The 18,110-nt window shown below is 35.4% G+C and overlaps 1 long non-coding RNA gene across 1 annotated transcript in view; it reads left to right on the top strand.

Annotated features, from left to right (window-relative positions):
• Positions 1-17,522, top strand: part of LOC147836463 (uncharacterized) — a 92,795-nt gene extending 75,273 nt beyond the window's left edge. Inside the window, exons 3-4 of the long non-coding RNA XR_015494146.1 lie at positions 12,943-13,038; positions 16,024-17,522. This is a non-coding gene — a long non-coding RNA (uncharacterized LOC147836463). The remainder of the gene's footprint in view (positions 1-12,942; positions 13,039-16,023) is intronic.
• Positions 17,523-18,110: the final 588 nt, after the last annotated feature.

The following is an 18,110-nucleotide window of genomic DNA, read 5'->3' as shown; positions in this document are numbered from 1 at the left end:
TGAGAACCCCTGATTTAAACCATAGGATATCATATGCAAGACTTTCAAGACTTTTTGTATGAAATTCGTGCAAAATCAAAACTCAAAGGGAAACACAAGTTACCTTTGGTTTACAAGTTTAACTCACTAACCATTAGGCCACAACTTTCCCCATAGGTGAACGAAATGGCAGAGAAAATTTGTTGTTATCAAACATTGTTTACTTCACTGAGTCAGTTTAATAGTGAGGGGATTGATGGAGTTTGTGAAGAAATTTCATTTTAGTATTTTGTAGTATTTTTAAAATACAATACATTTGTGGCTGCTGTATTTTGTAGTTTATTTTGATACACTTAAAATTGATGTATTTAATATATTATTTTAAAATACATTTAAATTTTTGCCCATCCCTGAGTAAGGCCCTGTGCACATGAACATGGGTATTTTCAAATCCGTTGTATCTACTGTATATCTATATGTGGAGAGTTACGGTGTGGAGAAGCCCTAAAGAATTGTACCACCCAGACTCTTGCATGTCCAGAGTGAAGCATGGGGGTGGATCAGTGATTGTTTGGGCTGGAATATCATAGCATTCCCTAGGTCCATTACTTGTGCTAGATGGGCACGAAGGACTACCAAACCATTCTGGAGGACCAAAAGTGTTATCCTGAAGGCAGTGCCTTCCACATGAAAACCGGGCGATTAAAAATTAAACTGTCTGAAAACTCCGGCCATGGTGAAGATTTTCAGAAACTCTGGTAACAGCGTGATCGTGTGGCCAGATCGAGTTTTTGACTCATGGGCTGTGTCCAAAATTGCCTACTACTCAAGAGGTACTGCATTTAAATCTGAATTCACTATTCAGCCATTAGAACAGTACGTTCTATGCAGTTCTATAAAGGGAACTCAGAGGTACTACATTGTGAATTTCATTTCTTGCTATATTTAATATGTATATTACACTGAAAAGAGTGTAGTATGTTATATAAACACTTTTAAGCTGATGATTCAAGCTTGGCCAACACTGTTTGCTTGATGTTTTCATTCAAAATGACTTGGACTGCAGTGCATTTGAAGCATTCACTCCAGTTATAAGCATTCAGTGGAAGTCAAACCCATGACCTTGGCATTATACAGCTATTCTCTATTGTTTGGACTATGCTTTGCAGCAGTATCTGTTGTGATGTTTTTAAAGATAAAAAAGACCATGCCAACATACAGCTTTTATCTGAGACAGTATACCGTGGCCATGTAATATTAACCGCTTAGTTCACTCTCATCCTTTGTTTAAAAGCGAAAGCTGTGGTTTGCTGTTAGCGAACAGCTAAATGAGAGGGGTCTTTAGATAAATATGTATATACTCTATGCTGCACGTTTTCCACTCAATAACAAGAAAAACATATGGATGACAAAAGAAAATAGATTAAGTCAGATTAATTTTTGTACATTCCTCTAAAAAAACACCTGCAAACTTGGCACAGTGACTTTAGGCTTGTGACAGTACACTCCGTAAACTCCAGCCATTTAAATAATGGCTTGTTCTTTATACTGTAAAATTGCAATGATATTCATTTACTGATTGTGGGTCACAATTGAGGCCTTGAGATAAAGAACCACATAAGTCCGTATTTTCAAATTTTGAGTAATACGATTTTTATACTTTGAATTTGAAACATTATGTTATATATTTTTATTTTACTTGAAGATTTGATTCTAAGGAGATAACCTTTTTTTTAGTGTCAGTATTAAAAATACCAAGACCTTCTTACAGTATAGGCGATATTAATCAATTAATAACAATAAACAATGAATAAATAAATACAACAATAAATATTTACAATGCAGACATACATCATACAGCATCTAAATATTGTGTATTTAGATAAGCTGGCGCAGTGTAACTGTGTAGGTTAGGTTAGGTTAGGTTAGGTTACTTTATGTATGTTCTACTTCAAACTGTTCTTGCGCTTCGCCATCTCATATATAAATAAATATAAAAACAAATAAACTCTGCTTGCCGTAGTTTACACAGGACTGGTGGGAAACATGCATTGATACAGCTTTATTATACAAAGTATGTGGTTTATTTTGATTGTTAACTGTTCATTTAGAGAGAAAGAGAGAGAAAGAGATCACATCACATATATGGTTCTTCCACTCGCCTCTTTCAGTGGATTTTTCTCTGGTTTTTGTTCTTCATGTCTATAATGCTGATTTGGATTAGTCAATTAAATTAAGTTGCATGTTTTTGGATGGTGGGGGAAACCGAGGAACCCGGGGGAAACCCACGTGAGCACGAGGAGAACATGTAAACTCCACACAGAAGCATAGGCTGGCTTGGTAATGACTAGAACCAGTGACATTCCTGCTGTGAGGCAACAGTGCTAACCACTGGGCCACTGTGCCACCCATCTAGAAAAGGAGGAGGAGGGGTGGAAGGGGGAATTCTTCAAAACGAAGATGGCTGTGATATGGAACTTAAGGTATTCAGTATAGCTTAGGAATTATCTGATTGGTGAATCATAAATTAGATAATGCAAGACCTTCCGCAAGCAATCGTAAGCAAGTGATCCACTTGAAATTAGTTAATAAATAAACTTCACTTTTTGGACTTATATGGTTGTTCATTGCACACACTCAAATATGATTATTATGATACAAATATGTTAATTGTGCAGCCATAGTATACAGTAAATTGCTTTTTACTCCTCACTAACACATATTTGGGTAAAATATGGATAAACCCTAACTCAACTTTTGATTTGATGGACTAAAAATAAGAAAACGATAAAAAAATTTCCACCCCATAAAAGGTAGAGCTTTAGCCAAATTTAGCTTGAACTTTATATTTTAAATTACTTGTCATTATTATTTTGTAACCCATTAGTTGGGTCTGTCCATATTTGACTAAAACATTTTTGAGGGGATTTACATAACAGGTAGATGTGGCTCTGAGGCTCTGCATTCTTTGTGCATGGACTAATCGTAGTACAGCAGTGTTTACTGTTCTGGAGTAAAATGTACTGTCTAGCCAGCTTCTAAGGACCTTATTTTGACGTCGAATAACAACATCAAATTACGTTGGTTGATTTTTAGGTTGTTTTGAAAGTGACCAAAATCCAATGTCTGATAGATGTCATAGTGATAACATCCACACAACTTCAGGGTGTAACATGATTAGCACTGATATTTGGCTGATTTTAGGTTGGACGTTGATGTCGGCCTGATATTGAGTTCTGACATCAACCCGATTTTCATTTCCAAACGACATTGGGGTACGTTGGGGTGCAATGTCAATATGATGTCAAGTTGAAGTCCTGTGCCTGCAGGGCTGATTTGCCTTTCAAAAATCATTTAATTCACTCATTTTCCTTCGGTTTAGTCTCTATTGTAGAGATCGCCACAGTGGAGTAAACCACCAACTATTCCAGCCTATGTTTTTATGCAGCGGATGCACTTCCAGTCAAACCCCAGTACTGGGAAACACCAATACACTCTCGCATTCATACACTACAGATAATTTAGCTTACCCAGTTTACCTATAGCACATGTCTTTGTACTCTGGGGGAAACCGGAGCACCCGAAGCAAACCCACACAAACAGGGAGAACATGCAAACTCCACACAGAAATGCCAACTAGCCCAGCCGGGACTCAAACCAGCAACCTTCTCAAACCGCCAACCACCATGCCGCCCAAATCATTTTATCTTTTTTATCAATACATTTGATTCAGAAATTTGAAGCAAGATTTTTCCTATACATTTAGATTTGTAAACTATGATTCTTTCTCAAGGTTACGTAAGTGTTAATCAGCAGTATTCACCAGCCAGAGTTCATCTTTCTGTAAGTTTGTTTTGACAGTCACTCCTATAAGGTGGATTCCAAACGAATGTGGATTTAGATTGATGTGACATCATACCAGCTCTTTCTTCAATTTCTCTTGAAGTGTACCAGAGCTTTTACTGTTCATGTTTTAAGACTCTGCTACTTCTTCTTTGGGTCAGCCTTATTTTTTTTATGCGATATCACGACTAAGCCTGGGAGTCGGTACCTTCTAAATGTTTAACTCGCGGCGCCTAGGGCTATTGGCACATTGAAGCAGAAATGTAAAACAGTCTTGGAACAGCAGTGGAGCAGCAGATTTTTGCTGAAATTCAAATTCCCTAATCCCAAAATGGCCTAATTATGGGCTATGGCTTGTGAAAGCAGAGGAAAAGCTCCTATTCTTATCTCCTACTTATTTTGACAAGCCTCCTCAGGTTAGTGTCTCTGCTTGTGGATGCCGTTCTGATAAGTAGATTTTCCTGCGGATTGAATGCGCTGGTGTGATGATGTAACATGTTAAATTGCATATATATGCAAATGAGGCACGAGCTGACATGGATGCGTATCTCAAAGCCGAAGAAATGCATATTTTGTCCGTGATCCGCTTGCATTTTGGTGCAGCCGTCCAGAAGCTGTAGACATTTCCATCCGCAGTCGTGCTCTTTATGAAGTTCACAAATAATGTATGACAAACCGTAGTGACAAAGCATCCAATTTGCATAAATATCCCTCTCGGAGTTGAGGCAGACTGATTGCCAAGATACATTCAGATAAGTCTTTAATAAGGGTTTCACGTCTGGTTTTGATTAGTATCAGCACTGGGGGAAAGGCACGATAATAATTCATGGAAAGAGAGAGAGAGCGAGAGAAAAAAAAAAACGAGCCTTTGGTTTGAGAATCATCCGAACATCATTAAGAATTTTCTAACGTGCCTTTCTATTAGTGTGACTTGAGCCATTCGCACTTGTATAATGACCGTAGCATTGAATCGCCATGCCGATCCTCATAAAATGACTATCCTTAAAAGGTTCTCCCTGTTTTTTTAAAGGTTTGTGCATTTTAATTGAAGGCCGCATTTGCTGTCAAGGTGAAAAGACAACCATCTCTTTTTCATGGCCAAGCTCTTTTCACCATATCCTTGTACTGTAACTCATTGCTGAACTACCAGAGTACCTTGCATTGATACTAACTAGCTAGTCAAGACTTTCTGACCTGTCACAGATACATTGGATTTGAACTGTGATGTCACACTGATGGTTGAGTGATGATGTTTAGGATCTGAATAATGTCAGATTATTAAATAATGCATAATGAACATGGTTAATTTTGTTCTCTGTTATTTTACTTCATTATGCTGGTGCTCTTAAGCCTAGGCCATTGAGCAGTCTTGGGCTGTTGGTGATTGTCTGTCAAGCTAGTTTTTTTCCATGTTCCACCCATTGACTCTTGACTGGATTTTGCAGGGAATACTGTAGAATCAGTGTCAGCCGTCAGTGATCACTCTGAATGGTTGTTAAATGCAAGAACAAAAAACTGGTTATAAAACTAAGCAAATTACACAAGTCACTTTATCTAATTTCTTAAATATTTGCAAAAAATTTTTGACAGACATATTATTTGTACCAGCAAATCCCTCTGTCAGGAGTGAGAAGTAGGGTTGGGGAGATAGACGATGCTATCGTCCATCGCCGATGGCCAATAGACATCACAATGCTGAGCCGGCATCGCGATCCACCGCCCCGCCCTCGTTGCAGCAGCAACCTGCTCACAAAAAACCCCCCACTTAGGACTCATTTACACTAATATGTCTTTAAAATGACATTTTAAAACAAAAACGATCCACGTCCACATTGGCTAGCATTTTTGAAAAGATCTACCTCTATACAGTGAATAACGCACATCACATGACCACACAGACACAGACTAAGGCACGCGCTGCAGCATATGTATAAGTTTGAGCTCCAGGCAGTCAGCATACTTTGAGCACAAAACCCCAAATAGCAGTGCACGTCGAACAGTTCATCAAGGATGTTTATCAAAGTTGCTAAATGTAATATTTTATTAATCTTGTCTTTATCTAAAGCCAAAAAAGCCCATTCCCAGCCACTAGACTTTTCTGACAGAGTATTCAAGTGACAGATATGAAAGTATGTTGTGGGACTGCTATACAGGAGTTCTTATTATGGATTTTAGATAGCAAAATTTCGTGTTTATATATATATACAAAGACTAAATTTTGCTTTATATATATATATATATATATATATATATATATATATATATATATATATATATATATATATATATATATATATATTTTTTTTTTTTTTTTTTTTTTTAAAGCATGACAGTAAAACATGACCATCGTTATGAATGCATTAAATAATGTGCTTGTTTGTTTTTAAAAATTAATAATAATGACAAAAAAATACTAATTTGTGCATCTCCTGACTGGAATTCTGTGAAATATTCATAACGAAGGGGTATCTGAATGAAGGGGTATCTAGGCCTTCCCCTTAGCCCTACTCCTTCAAACTAAAGAGAATTGGGACACCCCTACCCCTTCACATGAATGAGGAGTAAGAGGAAGGGCTAAGGAATAGAATTGGGATTGGGCCTTAATGTGTGCCATCTTACTAGAGCATGTCTCTTCCCTTTATGACATTCAAAAATGAAAATTTAATCATTATTTACTCATTTCATCCTTCTGTTGAGCACAAACAAAGATATTTTGAAGAATGTTCTAAAATAGTAGTCATTGACTTCCATAGTATCTCTTTTTTATACTATGCTTGTCGGTGGCTACCGGTTTACAACATTCTTCAAAATATCTTCTTTTCTGTTTAACAGAAGAAAGAAACTCGTAAAGGTTTATAGCTACTTGACGGTGAGTAAATATGAGGGCATTTTCATTTTTGGGTGAACTGTCCCTTTAAAAGATGTTGATAAAGTGTGTGTGTGTGTTCAAGCAGATTTGGAAAACAGAATCGAAACTATGTTCATAGTGCAACCATAGTTGGCTATGGTTTTGGGGAAACACAGCACAGTTTAACAAAGATATGTCCCCTACATGATTACTTCTTTATGAGGGGATTTTTTTTAGCTCTTCCTCTTTGACCTTAGCCTTAAAACTTTTATGAATGCCACCAAATCCAGTCAAGCACTTTCTGCATCCTTTTATATGATTTCCACACTCTGTGGCATAAACTATGTGCTCAGAATTGAATTATTTGCTGCACATAACGTGAATTATGACCATGTCTGAGATTTACAACGCACAGGGTTGCACTGATTCAATGAAATCTACATGCTCTATAATTGTTGCCTGAATAAAGGCTACATAATTGATGCACCCTGCCATATATTATGCAGCAACTGTCAACATGTGAAATCAAGTGAAAAAAATAATAGTACAGAGTTTCTATATATAACAGACAGTGTGTGTTTGTGTGAGTGTGTGTGCATGAAAGAGAAAACTGAAATAAAATTGATTATTGATGTCTTTATTGAATAAGCGTGAAAAGATGACATTAATCATAAATGTGGGTTTATTCTACCTTTCTTTTATGTAAGAAATTAATATATTACATAGAGTATAGTGTGGTTTTGCAGTCTTAATTGTTTGTTCGTATAATAGCTTATTCATTTTTTCATATCTGTGAATAAATTTAAGTTAAAAGAAACTTACGGATGTGTTGAAGTCATTTTAGTAAATGAAAACTATAATAAAGAGTTGCTCTCCACTTTTTTTCAACGCCACATTATGCATTGCATGAATTGTTAAACTATAAACAATCAGTGAAGTGTTAAAAAAAATATTTCAATGAGGTGTCATTTTTCTCCTCATAGTTCATCCGTCCAATTTTAAAAGGCAGCTTATTAGAATTAGCTAATTACATTCAGCAGACCATGAATAACTGCAAAAACTCAAAGTCTTTCTGCTGCAATTTTATGGATGTATATTGAATGTTACTGTACTGCAGAGAATACAAAGAGGAGATCGTCTGGATGAACAACGCTTTAGCTTTAGCCACAGATAGGGATGCAACGATTATAGATTTTGGTTGTATGAAGATAGTCTGAGGAATAATCACAGCTTCACGGTTGTCAATATTTTTTATGAGTTTATTATTTTAAAAATACTATCAGTTTAGAAAATCACATGAAAACTCCTTATGTTTTAAAGTTTTATTTAGTGCTGCTCAGTACCTAAATAACACAGCACTAAATAATATTAGAAACAAACAATAGTCCATTTCTCTTTGGACTTAAATGAAATAAGTGAAAAAAGTTTTTCCATTTAAACAAGTAATAATTTGACACTGAAAATAAATAACAGAAAAAAATTAATTAAAGAGCCCATATTATACATGAAATAGGGTCATATCTTGGTTGTAAGAGTCTCCAACAACAGTCTAATATGCATGCAAGGTAAAAAAACACTTTCATGGTCTTATAATCTGCATTTATTTTTACCTAATTATCCCAGCGACTCCTGTATGAATCATCCAGTGATTCATTTGTTCCCAAACCCCTCCTTAGCGCGGAGCTAATCTGCGCTGATTGGACCGATGACAGTCTGTCGCGATTGGTCGACTGCCTTCAGTCAGAGAGGGAAATGGCCAATAGCTAATCAGCAATTTAAAAAGTAATCACAGTTATACACGCTCGATAGTGTATGCGTGGATTTTAGCTGCCACACTATGGCGAGTGGATAGTGCTACGGATAACCGAACGAAGGAGACAGTCGTGTACTCGCCATACCACACACACACAAAAACACACACACACCTCCGGATGACAACGCTCCCGCTTCCGCCCGCACCCGCCAGGTTTTAGCCTGAGAACCCGCTCCGTTTTCTGCCCGCCGCGCCCGGTCCCGCTAGAGCGGAGAACACAACCAAAAATCACCCAGTATACAGTCCAGACAGCCACACAGCACAAAGCTCGTTCGTTCGTTCGTTCGCTCTCTCTCTCTCTCTCTCTCTCTCTCTCTCTCTCTCTCTCTCTCTCTCTCTCTCTCTCTCTCTCTCTCTCTCATACGCTCTCTCATACCAAGCAGACTCTCTCTTTCTAATTCACAAAGCAATATCCGTGATATTGCTAGACTGCCCGCTCCCGTCCCAAATTAAACCCGTTACCGACCGCTCCCGCGATTTATTCGGAAATTTATTCCCGCGGCTGTCCCCGCGCCAGATTTCTGCGGCGCGGGAATAAATTTCCGAATAAATCGCGGGAGCAGAACTCTAGCACGGAGCTCCATAAACAAACAGCACGCGTCGCGTTTTTAACGTGACTTTACACGCGATAAGATAATATATCCAGTTAACCTGATACAGTACACGCGGTTACAAGTAACAAATCACAACTAAATACATTTGCAAGCTAGAGTCAACGAGGCAACAACTTTAACTGCACGTACTTACACTTGAGAAATGGAAGAAACCCATCCTGACGTCCATCAGTTACTCTTTACTGATCCTTCCTTTAACAAACTCAGATGAAGTATTCTTTGTAGCATGTAGCTTCCAGAAGTTTCCAACTGCTTGGTTATAATGCTGAGGTTTCATCTTTGGGTAGAGACTCAATATATCCCTCTGCAGTGTGACTTCAATCAACCGGCATGTTTGTGGGTGTGTGTATGTGTGTGTCTGGGTTTCTGCGTCAGAGGGCGGGGCCTCAGGTTTGAAATCTCCCGGGTTTGCGCGTGCACGTGAATAACTTGGTTTCGTTCGTACGTCATGGCGAAACACCTAATGAATCGTGATTAAGGCGACTCGTTTGAAGCACTATGAGTCGACTCTTTTATAGATGAATCAACAGTTTTAAACACTGTACACTAACAGATTTAAGCCTTAGCTGGATACTTCACTTCACTTAGAGCTGTGTTACACACTACATGGAGGGGAATTTTCAAAAACCCATAATATGGGCTCTTTAACAAATAAAAATTTGAATAAATAAAAAAATGTATTAGTCTAATGTAAATCTAAGCTACATACATTAGATAGGGTACAGTTTATTGTACATATTATTATAACTATTTGTATAATCTTTTAATAAAAAATTACAAAACATTTTATAATTTTAAAATAGTTTTATAATTTTTATTTTATTATAAATATTATTATAATTATTTCCCTTTTAAAGAGAACAAATGTAGTCAAAGGCTGCTGATCACTGAAAAAAATATTAAAAGATGATACCTTGTATTTACTCAATTTTTTGACGTGAAGTGTTTGTAAACAATTTATTTCGGATGAATTTAAACAAACAAATTATGTTGAACATTATTAAATTTAATTTTAATGTTTAATTACAACACAAATAAATTGTTTGCAACAGTTCTGAATACAACACGTTTTTAATGTGATATCTGAAAGGCACTTTTAATCAACTATATTACTTTTTTTATATTTTAATTTTGTATTTTTTAATATTTTATACATTTTGTGTCAATTTCATATTCAATTCAATTCATCAATATTTCTATAGCGCTTTTACAATGTAGATTGTGTCAAAGCAGCTTCACATAAAAGATTATAGAGATTTGAAACATTGTCAGTTCAGTTTTCAGCGTTTAAGTTCAGTTTAGTTTAGTTTAGTTCAGTGTGGATTTAAATTCCCTGCTGAGAGTCCAAACACTGAAAAGCAAACCCATCGATGCACAGCTCTACGAATCCCGAACCATTTAAGCCATGCAGCGGCGAGAAAAAGCTTCATCATACAAAGTATGAAGCTGAGCGGTCCAGTTCTTGTCACATGACTCGCGGTGTGCTCACGGCATTCTTTCAACTAGGTGTGCCTGGAAAGCGTGAGTGCATCGTGCCGCTCACACGTCGCATTCGTGTCAATCCTAAAAGACGCAATATGTGAACGGCCCTTATTAGCAGCCTCAGCTAAAGTTAATCCTGTGTGCATAGGTATTAGTCTTCAAACTAGTGCACAGTTGGCATAACTTTGTTTAGTTTGCGCAGTTTTGTTCCATGCAGAATCACAGTGTTGAGAAGCTCTTACGATTAATTTACTGTGACTAATTAAAGGATGGTAGCACAGATATGCTTGTGATCATGCTAAAGGAGCAATTCTTCTTTTTTTTTTGGAATTAGGCTCATTTTAGAAATCACCTAGTTAAACAGCTGAGTTTTACCATTTTTTAATCCATTAAGCCGATCTCCGGGAGCACTTTTAGCTGAACTTAGCATAAATCATTGAATCAAATTAGACCATTAGCATCTTGCTCAAAAACTTTGAGAAAACTTTTTACATGCTCAGTGGTTAGTATTGTCGCCTCACAGCAAGAAGGTCACTGCTTCGAATCCCGGCTGCAGTTGGCATTTAGTTTAGTTTAAACTTTATTGTCTGTTCTGCTTGACACAGAAAGGAAATTTTTCTTCAACACTGGATTTAGGACAACAATTACAAACATACAACAACGACACAATAACACTTATCAACACTACAACATAAGTTAAACATTAAGTTATTTCTGTGTGGTGTTTGCATGTTCTTGCATGTGGGTTTCCTCTGGGTGCTCCAGTTTACCCCCACAGTCCAAAGACATGCGCTATAGGTGAATTGGATAAACTAAATTGGCTGTGTGTGTGTGTGTGTGTGTGTGTGTGTGTGTGTGTGTGTGTGTGTGTGTGTGTGTGTGTGTGTGTGTGTGTGTGTGTGTGTGTGTGTGTGTGTGTGTGTGTGTGTGTGTGTGTGAATGCAAGAGTGTACTGTATGAGTGTTTCCTAGTACTGGGTTGCAGCAGGAACGTCTTCCACTGCATAAAACATATATAGATAGTGGTATATTCTGCTGTGGCTAACCCTGAAATAGAGACTAAGCTGAATAAAAACTAAAGAAAGAATGAATCTTTTTACATTTTCCTATTTAAAGCTTGACTATTTTGTAGTTGTAAACTAAGACAGATAGAAAATGTAATATCGCGCCATGGTGGCAGCAAAGTTCCTTGGTTGTTAAACTAGAATGAAAGTGTAGTTTTTAGCTGTATCAACAAGGAAAATAACAACTTTTCTGTTGGACAAACAAAAAACTCTTTGTTTCTCTTTGTTTTTAAAAGTTTTCAGCAAGATGCTGATGGTCAATTTCAATTCAGTGATTTATGCTAAACTAAACTAAAAGTTTCCGCCAGACCTGGAGACTGGCTGAGCGAATAATCTAGGAGAGTTGAAAAATTAGCCTATCCACATCCAAAAAAAAAAAAGAGTGTTTCTTTAAGCCTAACATTATATTCCTGATGGTTGAAAGTAAACCAAACACAAAGTACATCTCACTCTGTTTCAACTTTATTATTTGTAATTATTTGTAGCACAATCTTATCATTTAAAATGATTTGCTTCAGTTCCCTTTAATGGAAGTTTCCCAAACTGAATGTGCAACCTATAATTTTACGGCAGAAAAAATTGACAGAGTTGAAGTCAGAATTATTAGTCCCCTGTATATTTTTCCCCAACAGAAAGAAGTGTTTAACGAAGAGAAGATTTTTTTCAACACATTTCTAAACGTAATAGTTTTGATAACTCATCTCTAATAACTGATTTATTTTATCTTTGCCATGATCACAGTAAACATTATTTGACTAGATATTTTTCAAGACACTTCCATACAGCTTAAAGTGACATTTAAAGGCTTGAGTAGGTTAACTAGGCAGGTTAGGGTAGTTAGGCAAGTTATTGTATAACATTATATATTGTTTGTTTTGTAGACTATCGAAAAAATATAGCTTAAAGGAGCTAATAATTTTGACCTTAAAATCGTTTAAAAAAAATTAAACTGCTTTTATTCTAGCCAAATAAAACAAATAAGACTTTCTCCAGAAGAAAATTTATAATAGGAAATACTGTGAAAACTTCCTTGCTCTATTAAACATCATTTGGAAAATATTTAAAAAAGAAAAAACAATTCACAGGTGGGCTAATAATTCTGACTTCAACTGTACATATACAATGAGCAGTGTTTGTCAGAAAGCTGAGTAGTGATTTTTTTTCATTGATTTATTTGTGTGTGTGTTTGTGTGTGTGTGTGTGTGTGTGTGTGTGTGTGTGTGTGTGTGTGTGTGTGTGTGTGTTTGTGTGTGTGTGTGTGTGTTTGTGTGTTTGTGTGTGTGTGCGTGTGTGTGTGCAGGGTCACCAGAGAGCGCTCCAGAAGTACAGGCAGATGGCTCACACCCTACACGCTCAAAACACTGTGACAATCCCCAACAGCTCCTCCGAGAGAAGGGTAATTAAATACCGAATTTAATCAGATTCTTCAAATTAAAGTCCAGCTGGGCAGCTCTCCCGAACTCCCCTGCTGTTCCCTGTCCTGTAGCCGCTTTTTTTTTTCTTTTTTTTGTCTGTCTGTCTTAGGAGAGAACCAGAGTTTCACACAAACACACTGGCTTCGAGCATGGGTGAGAAAAGCTGGAAGTGATAATTAGTGATAAAGTATTCAACTCACAGCTCTGACAGGGTGATGGAGAACCATTGGCCCATAAGAGCTTTCTCAGATCTTGACCTCACAACAAGGACAGCGAAATTAATTCATTCTCATCTCAAATTTGACAAGCTGAGATGCGTAATTGTGCATTTAAAAAAAAAATAATAGTCATTTAAAAAAGAAAGCCAGTAACATAAAATACACTGTAAAAAGGGATTAGTTACTGTGTTAAAAAAGTGAGTGAACCTGTCGTATCTTGGAATTGTTAAGTTGACTTAATTTTTATGATTATGAACATTGTTTTTTATGAACATTGTTATGAACATTAAGTTTTACTCAATTTTTACAGTTTTACTCACTTTTTAAAGTGAAGTGAACTAGTAACTTTTTACTTTGTGTTTAACTTTTTTTTGTTTTGGTGTAATGCTCCAATTACAGTAGAACTCCAAAAACCCTTACCGTAGATATATACATATAGGTGCACCTGTCTAACTGCTTGTTAACGCAAATTTCTAGATGGCCAATCACATGACAGCAACTCAACGCATTTAGGCATGTAGACATGGTCAAGATGATCTGCTGCAGTTCAAACCGAGCATCAGAATGGGGAAGAAAGATGATTTAAGTGACTTCGAACATGGCGTGGCTGTTGGTGCCAGACGATCTGGTCTCAGTATTTCACAAAGTATATTTCTGAGTATGGTCAGAAAAAGAGAAAATATGCAGTGAGCGGCAGTTCTGTGGGCACAAATGCCTTGTTGATGTCAGAGGTCAGGGGAGGTTTGACTGGTTTGAGCTGATAAAAAGGCAACAGTAACTCAAATAACCACTCGTTACAACTGATGTATGTAGACGAGTATCTCTTAAGGCATCGAACACGTTGAACCTTGAGGCGGATGGGCTACAGCAGCAGATGACCAGCTGGAAACTGAGGCTACAGTTCACACAGGCTTACCAAAATTGGACAATAGAAGATTGGAAAAATGTTTACTGGTCTGATGAGTCTTGATATCTGCTGCAAAATCCGGATCAGAATTTGGCAACAATAACATTATAGCATGGATCCATCCTGCCTTGTATCAACAGTTTAGGCTGCTGGTGGTGGTGTAATGGTGTAGGGGATATTTTCTTGGTATATTTTCTCACTTTGGGCCCATTAGTACCATTTGAGCATCTAGACAGTGCTACAGCCTACCTGAGAATTGTTTCTGACCATGTCCATCCCTTTATGACCACAGTATACCCATCTTTTAATGGCTACTTCCAGCTGGATAACACGCCATGTCATAAAGCGCAAATCATCTCAGACTGGTTTCTTCAACATGACAATGAGTTCACTGTACTCAAATGGCCTCCACAGTCACCAGATCTCAATCCAATAGAGCACCTTTGGGATGTGGTGGAACCGGAGATTCACATCATGAATGTGCAGCCGACAAATCTGCAGCAATGCAGATGCTATCATGTCAATATGGAGCAAAATCTCTAAGGAATATTTCCAGTACTTTGTTGAATCTATGCCACTAAGAATTAAGGCAGTTCTGAAGGCAAATGGGGTCCAACCTAGAATGGCCAGTTAGTTTTTACTAATATATATTAATTCATTCATTCATTTTCTTTTCGGCTTAGTCCCTTTATTAATCTGAGGCTGCCACAGTGGAATGAACAGCTAACTTATCCAGCGTCTGTTTTATGCAGCGGATACCCTTCTAGCCACAACCCATCACTGGGAAACATCCATACACACTCGTTCGCACACATACACTACGGACAATTTTTAAGTTACCCAAATTACCTATACCATGTCTTTAGATTTGTGGGGGAAACCGGTGCACCTGGAGGGAACACGGGGAGAACATGCAAACTCCACACAGAAATGTCAACTGACCCAGCCGAGGCTCGGACCAGTGACCTTCTTGCTGTGAGGCGACAGCACTACCTACTGCGCCACCACTGTGTCACCCACTAATATATATAAGACATCTTCATTTAATTCTCAAAATTAGAGTGCCAGTGTTTAGGTAAATTTGATGTAGTTAAAAATGATATGCCATAGAAACAAAAAAATATCTGCTCTAGTTTAAATATATATCTCCAAGTAATTTAACTGAAATTCATTTTTGCTGTAGAAAGAACTGTTAAAATAGTTTAATAATATTATTATTATAGTATTGGATTTTTTTTTTTAAATCAGAACATTACGTTACCATAACAAAATATTAATTATATGTTATTTATTTATTTTATAAATCTTTTATATATCTTTTAAAATGGTATTATCAAAAATAGTTATTATTATTATTATTATTAATAATATTATTGGTAGTAGTAGTATAGTTATTCATTCATTCATTCATTCATTCATTCATTTATACATTTCATTCAATTATTAATTTGCTCATTTATTTATTTATTTGTTTATTTCATTCATTCACTCATTTTTTATTATTTATTTATTTATTCTTTTATTTCATTAATTCGTTCATTTATTTAATTATTTATTTATGTATTCATTCATTTAAATTATTTGTTCGTTCATTTATTTATTTATTCTTTAAATAGGGTGTTATTAAAAAAGCATTTTTGCTGTAGAAATCACTGTTAAAATTACTACTATTTTTATTTGCTTGCTGAATATATTACATATACACATGAACACTTTCAATGCAATCAAAAGTGATGACCATTATTTTGCACCAATGTATGACAAAACAAACAATGATCAGCTCAAATAAAATAAAAAAAAATTTCTCTTTATGTTTCCAACTGCACTGTGATTTACAAAAGAGGACACACACGGCATCTCCTAATAAGTGGCAGTGCTGAAAGCGGAGTCGTCAGCACCATGGATAATGCATGACGGCTTGGCAAACCTTCAGCACCTCGGACAGCGGCGGCACCGCGTCAAGCAGCAATGCCTCTTCTGACAGCACAACTCAATATAGCTGTACAATGTTTTAACTCAACTCTTGGCAAGTGGGAAATGTGAGGCCTGCTGAAATCTGAGAAGCACAGAATATGCCGTGTAAACCTTCTGTCTACATTGCAGGGTAATTTTTGGCTCCCCTGTCTGCTGGTGAAGAGCGCAGAGCTGAATGACAATGCAATGTCTGTTGAGTTCTGCTTAAGGTGGAGAGATGTGATGTAAATGAGGGCATGCTAACAAATTTAACAGAAAACCATCAGTCTTGTGTTAAAATTAAGATGTTTTATTTTTTAAAGGTTAAAGTTGTAGGTCACAATTCTAAGGGTGTTTAAATTTATATGGGTTTCTATGGGATTTTTGGTTTTACATTATATTATTAAGGAGGAGCAAAGACAATGTTAGAACTATTACATTTATTTAAGATTATGGAGAAAATTATTACACTTTGGTACTCACTTTAAAAAACTACTGTGTCAAAACTTTGTAAACATAAAAAACAAATCATACATATCGATAATAAAAACATATTATTTTAGAGTTTTTTTTTCTTGTCATGTAATAGATATACAAACAAATAAATAAATGCTAATCCAAGCAACCTTGAACAGTATAAATCTAGTTTTCTATTGGAATCTTATCTGTATGGTTTTCAGAAAATAATTGAATTGAATAAAAATCTACAATAATATGTCTACATCGATTTAAAATACATCATGTAAAAGATAAATATATAAATATAATTTTTTATATTATTATTATTATTATTATTAATATTATTTATAATAATAATAAAATTAACAATAATAATAATAAAGGTAATAATAATAATAATAATAGCAATAATAATGATATAATAATAATAATAATAATAATAATAATAATAATAATAATAATAATAACAGCAAAATAATAATGATAATAATAATAATAATAATGTTGATGATAAAATAAATAATAATAATTATAATGTCCCACTTTATATTTAGTGGCCTTAACTAATATGTACTTACAGAGGAGTTAATATTTTGCTACAATATACTTATTGTGTAAATACATGTATTTATTTTGTACTTATGCTTGATTAAATACCTTTCTGTAATTACATCTGTTAATAACTTCTGTAAATACATTTGTAAATACACTGTCGACCATCCCTTTCACTTTAACCCACCCTTAAACCTACCCATACCACCATACTTGTCCCTAATCCAACCCCTATCCCAACTCAAGAGCACCACAAGTGTTCTCAAATACATTATGAACACAGTAAGTACATTGTAATTATTTTTAGATGCAAGTACATAGTAGTTAAGGACACTTAATTTAAAGTGGGACCAATAATAATAATAATAATAATAATAATAATAATAATAATAATAATAATGATGATAAAATTTATTAATAATAATCATAATAATAATAACAATAATAATAATAACAATAATAATAACAACAACAACAATAATAATGATAATAATAATTAAAAATAAATAATAATAATAATAATAATAATAATTTATTATTATCTATCTCACTTTTAAAGTAATAGTTTCCATGAGATGCTAAACAACGGGATTTTTTTATATCTAGTTTTATTGATTTTACATTAGTCGTACTTTACAATAGTTTAAAATATTAAACTAATGTATATAAACAGTGTAACAAAAACATATAGAATAATATTTTCAAAAAATCAAGGATGCCATACAAAATTTGACATTTAGTTTAATCGTTTTTCAGTACCTCATATGAAAGTATGCATTATTTTTACTTAATTTAAATATGTTCGGTGTCCACACACTTAAAGGTGCAGTATGTTTCACACACGTGTTCTAAATAAAAACAACGGCACGTAATAGAAGGAATATTTTCCATAAGAAAAGGAGTTTTTGTTCTAACCAACACCTGAAATTTGTATTTTAGAAACAGCTTTTAGCAGCTGAATAAC

This window comes from Danio rerio, chromosome 6, assembly GCF_052040795.2.
Source record: "Danio rerio strain M-AB ecotype USA chromosome 6, GRCz13ab, whole genome shotgun sequence".
NCBI classification, from domain to species: Eukaryota; Metazoa; Chordata; class Actinopteri; order Cypriniformes; family Danionidae; genus Danio; species Danio rerio.
The sequence above is the reverse complement of the archived record's forward strand: the minus strand, read 5'-3'. Positions and strand labels throughout refer to the sequence as shown.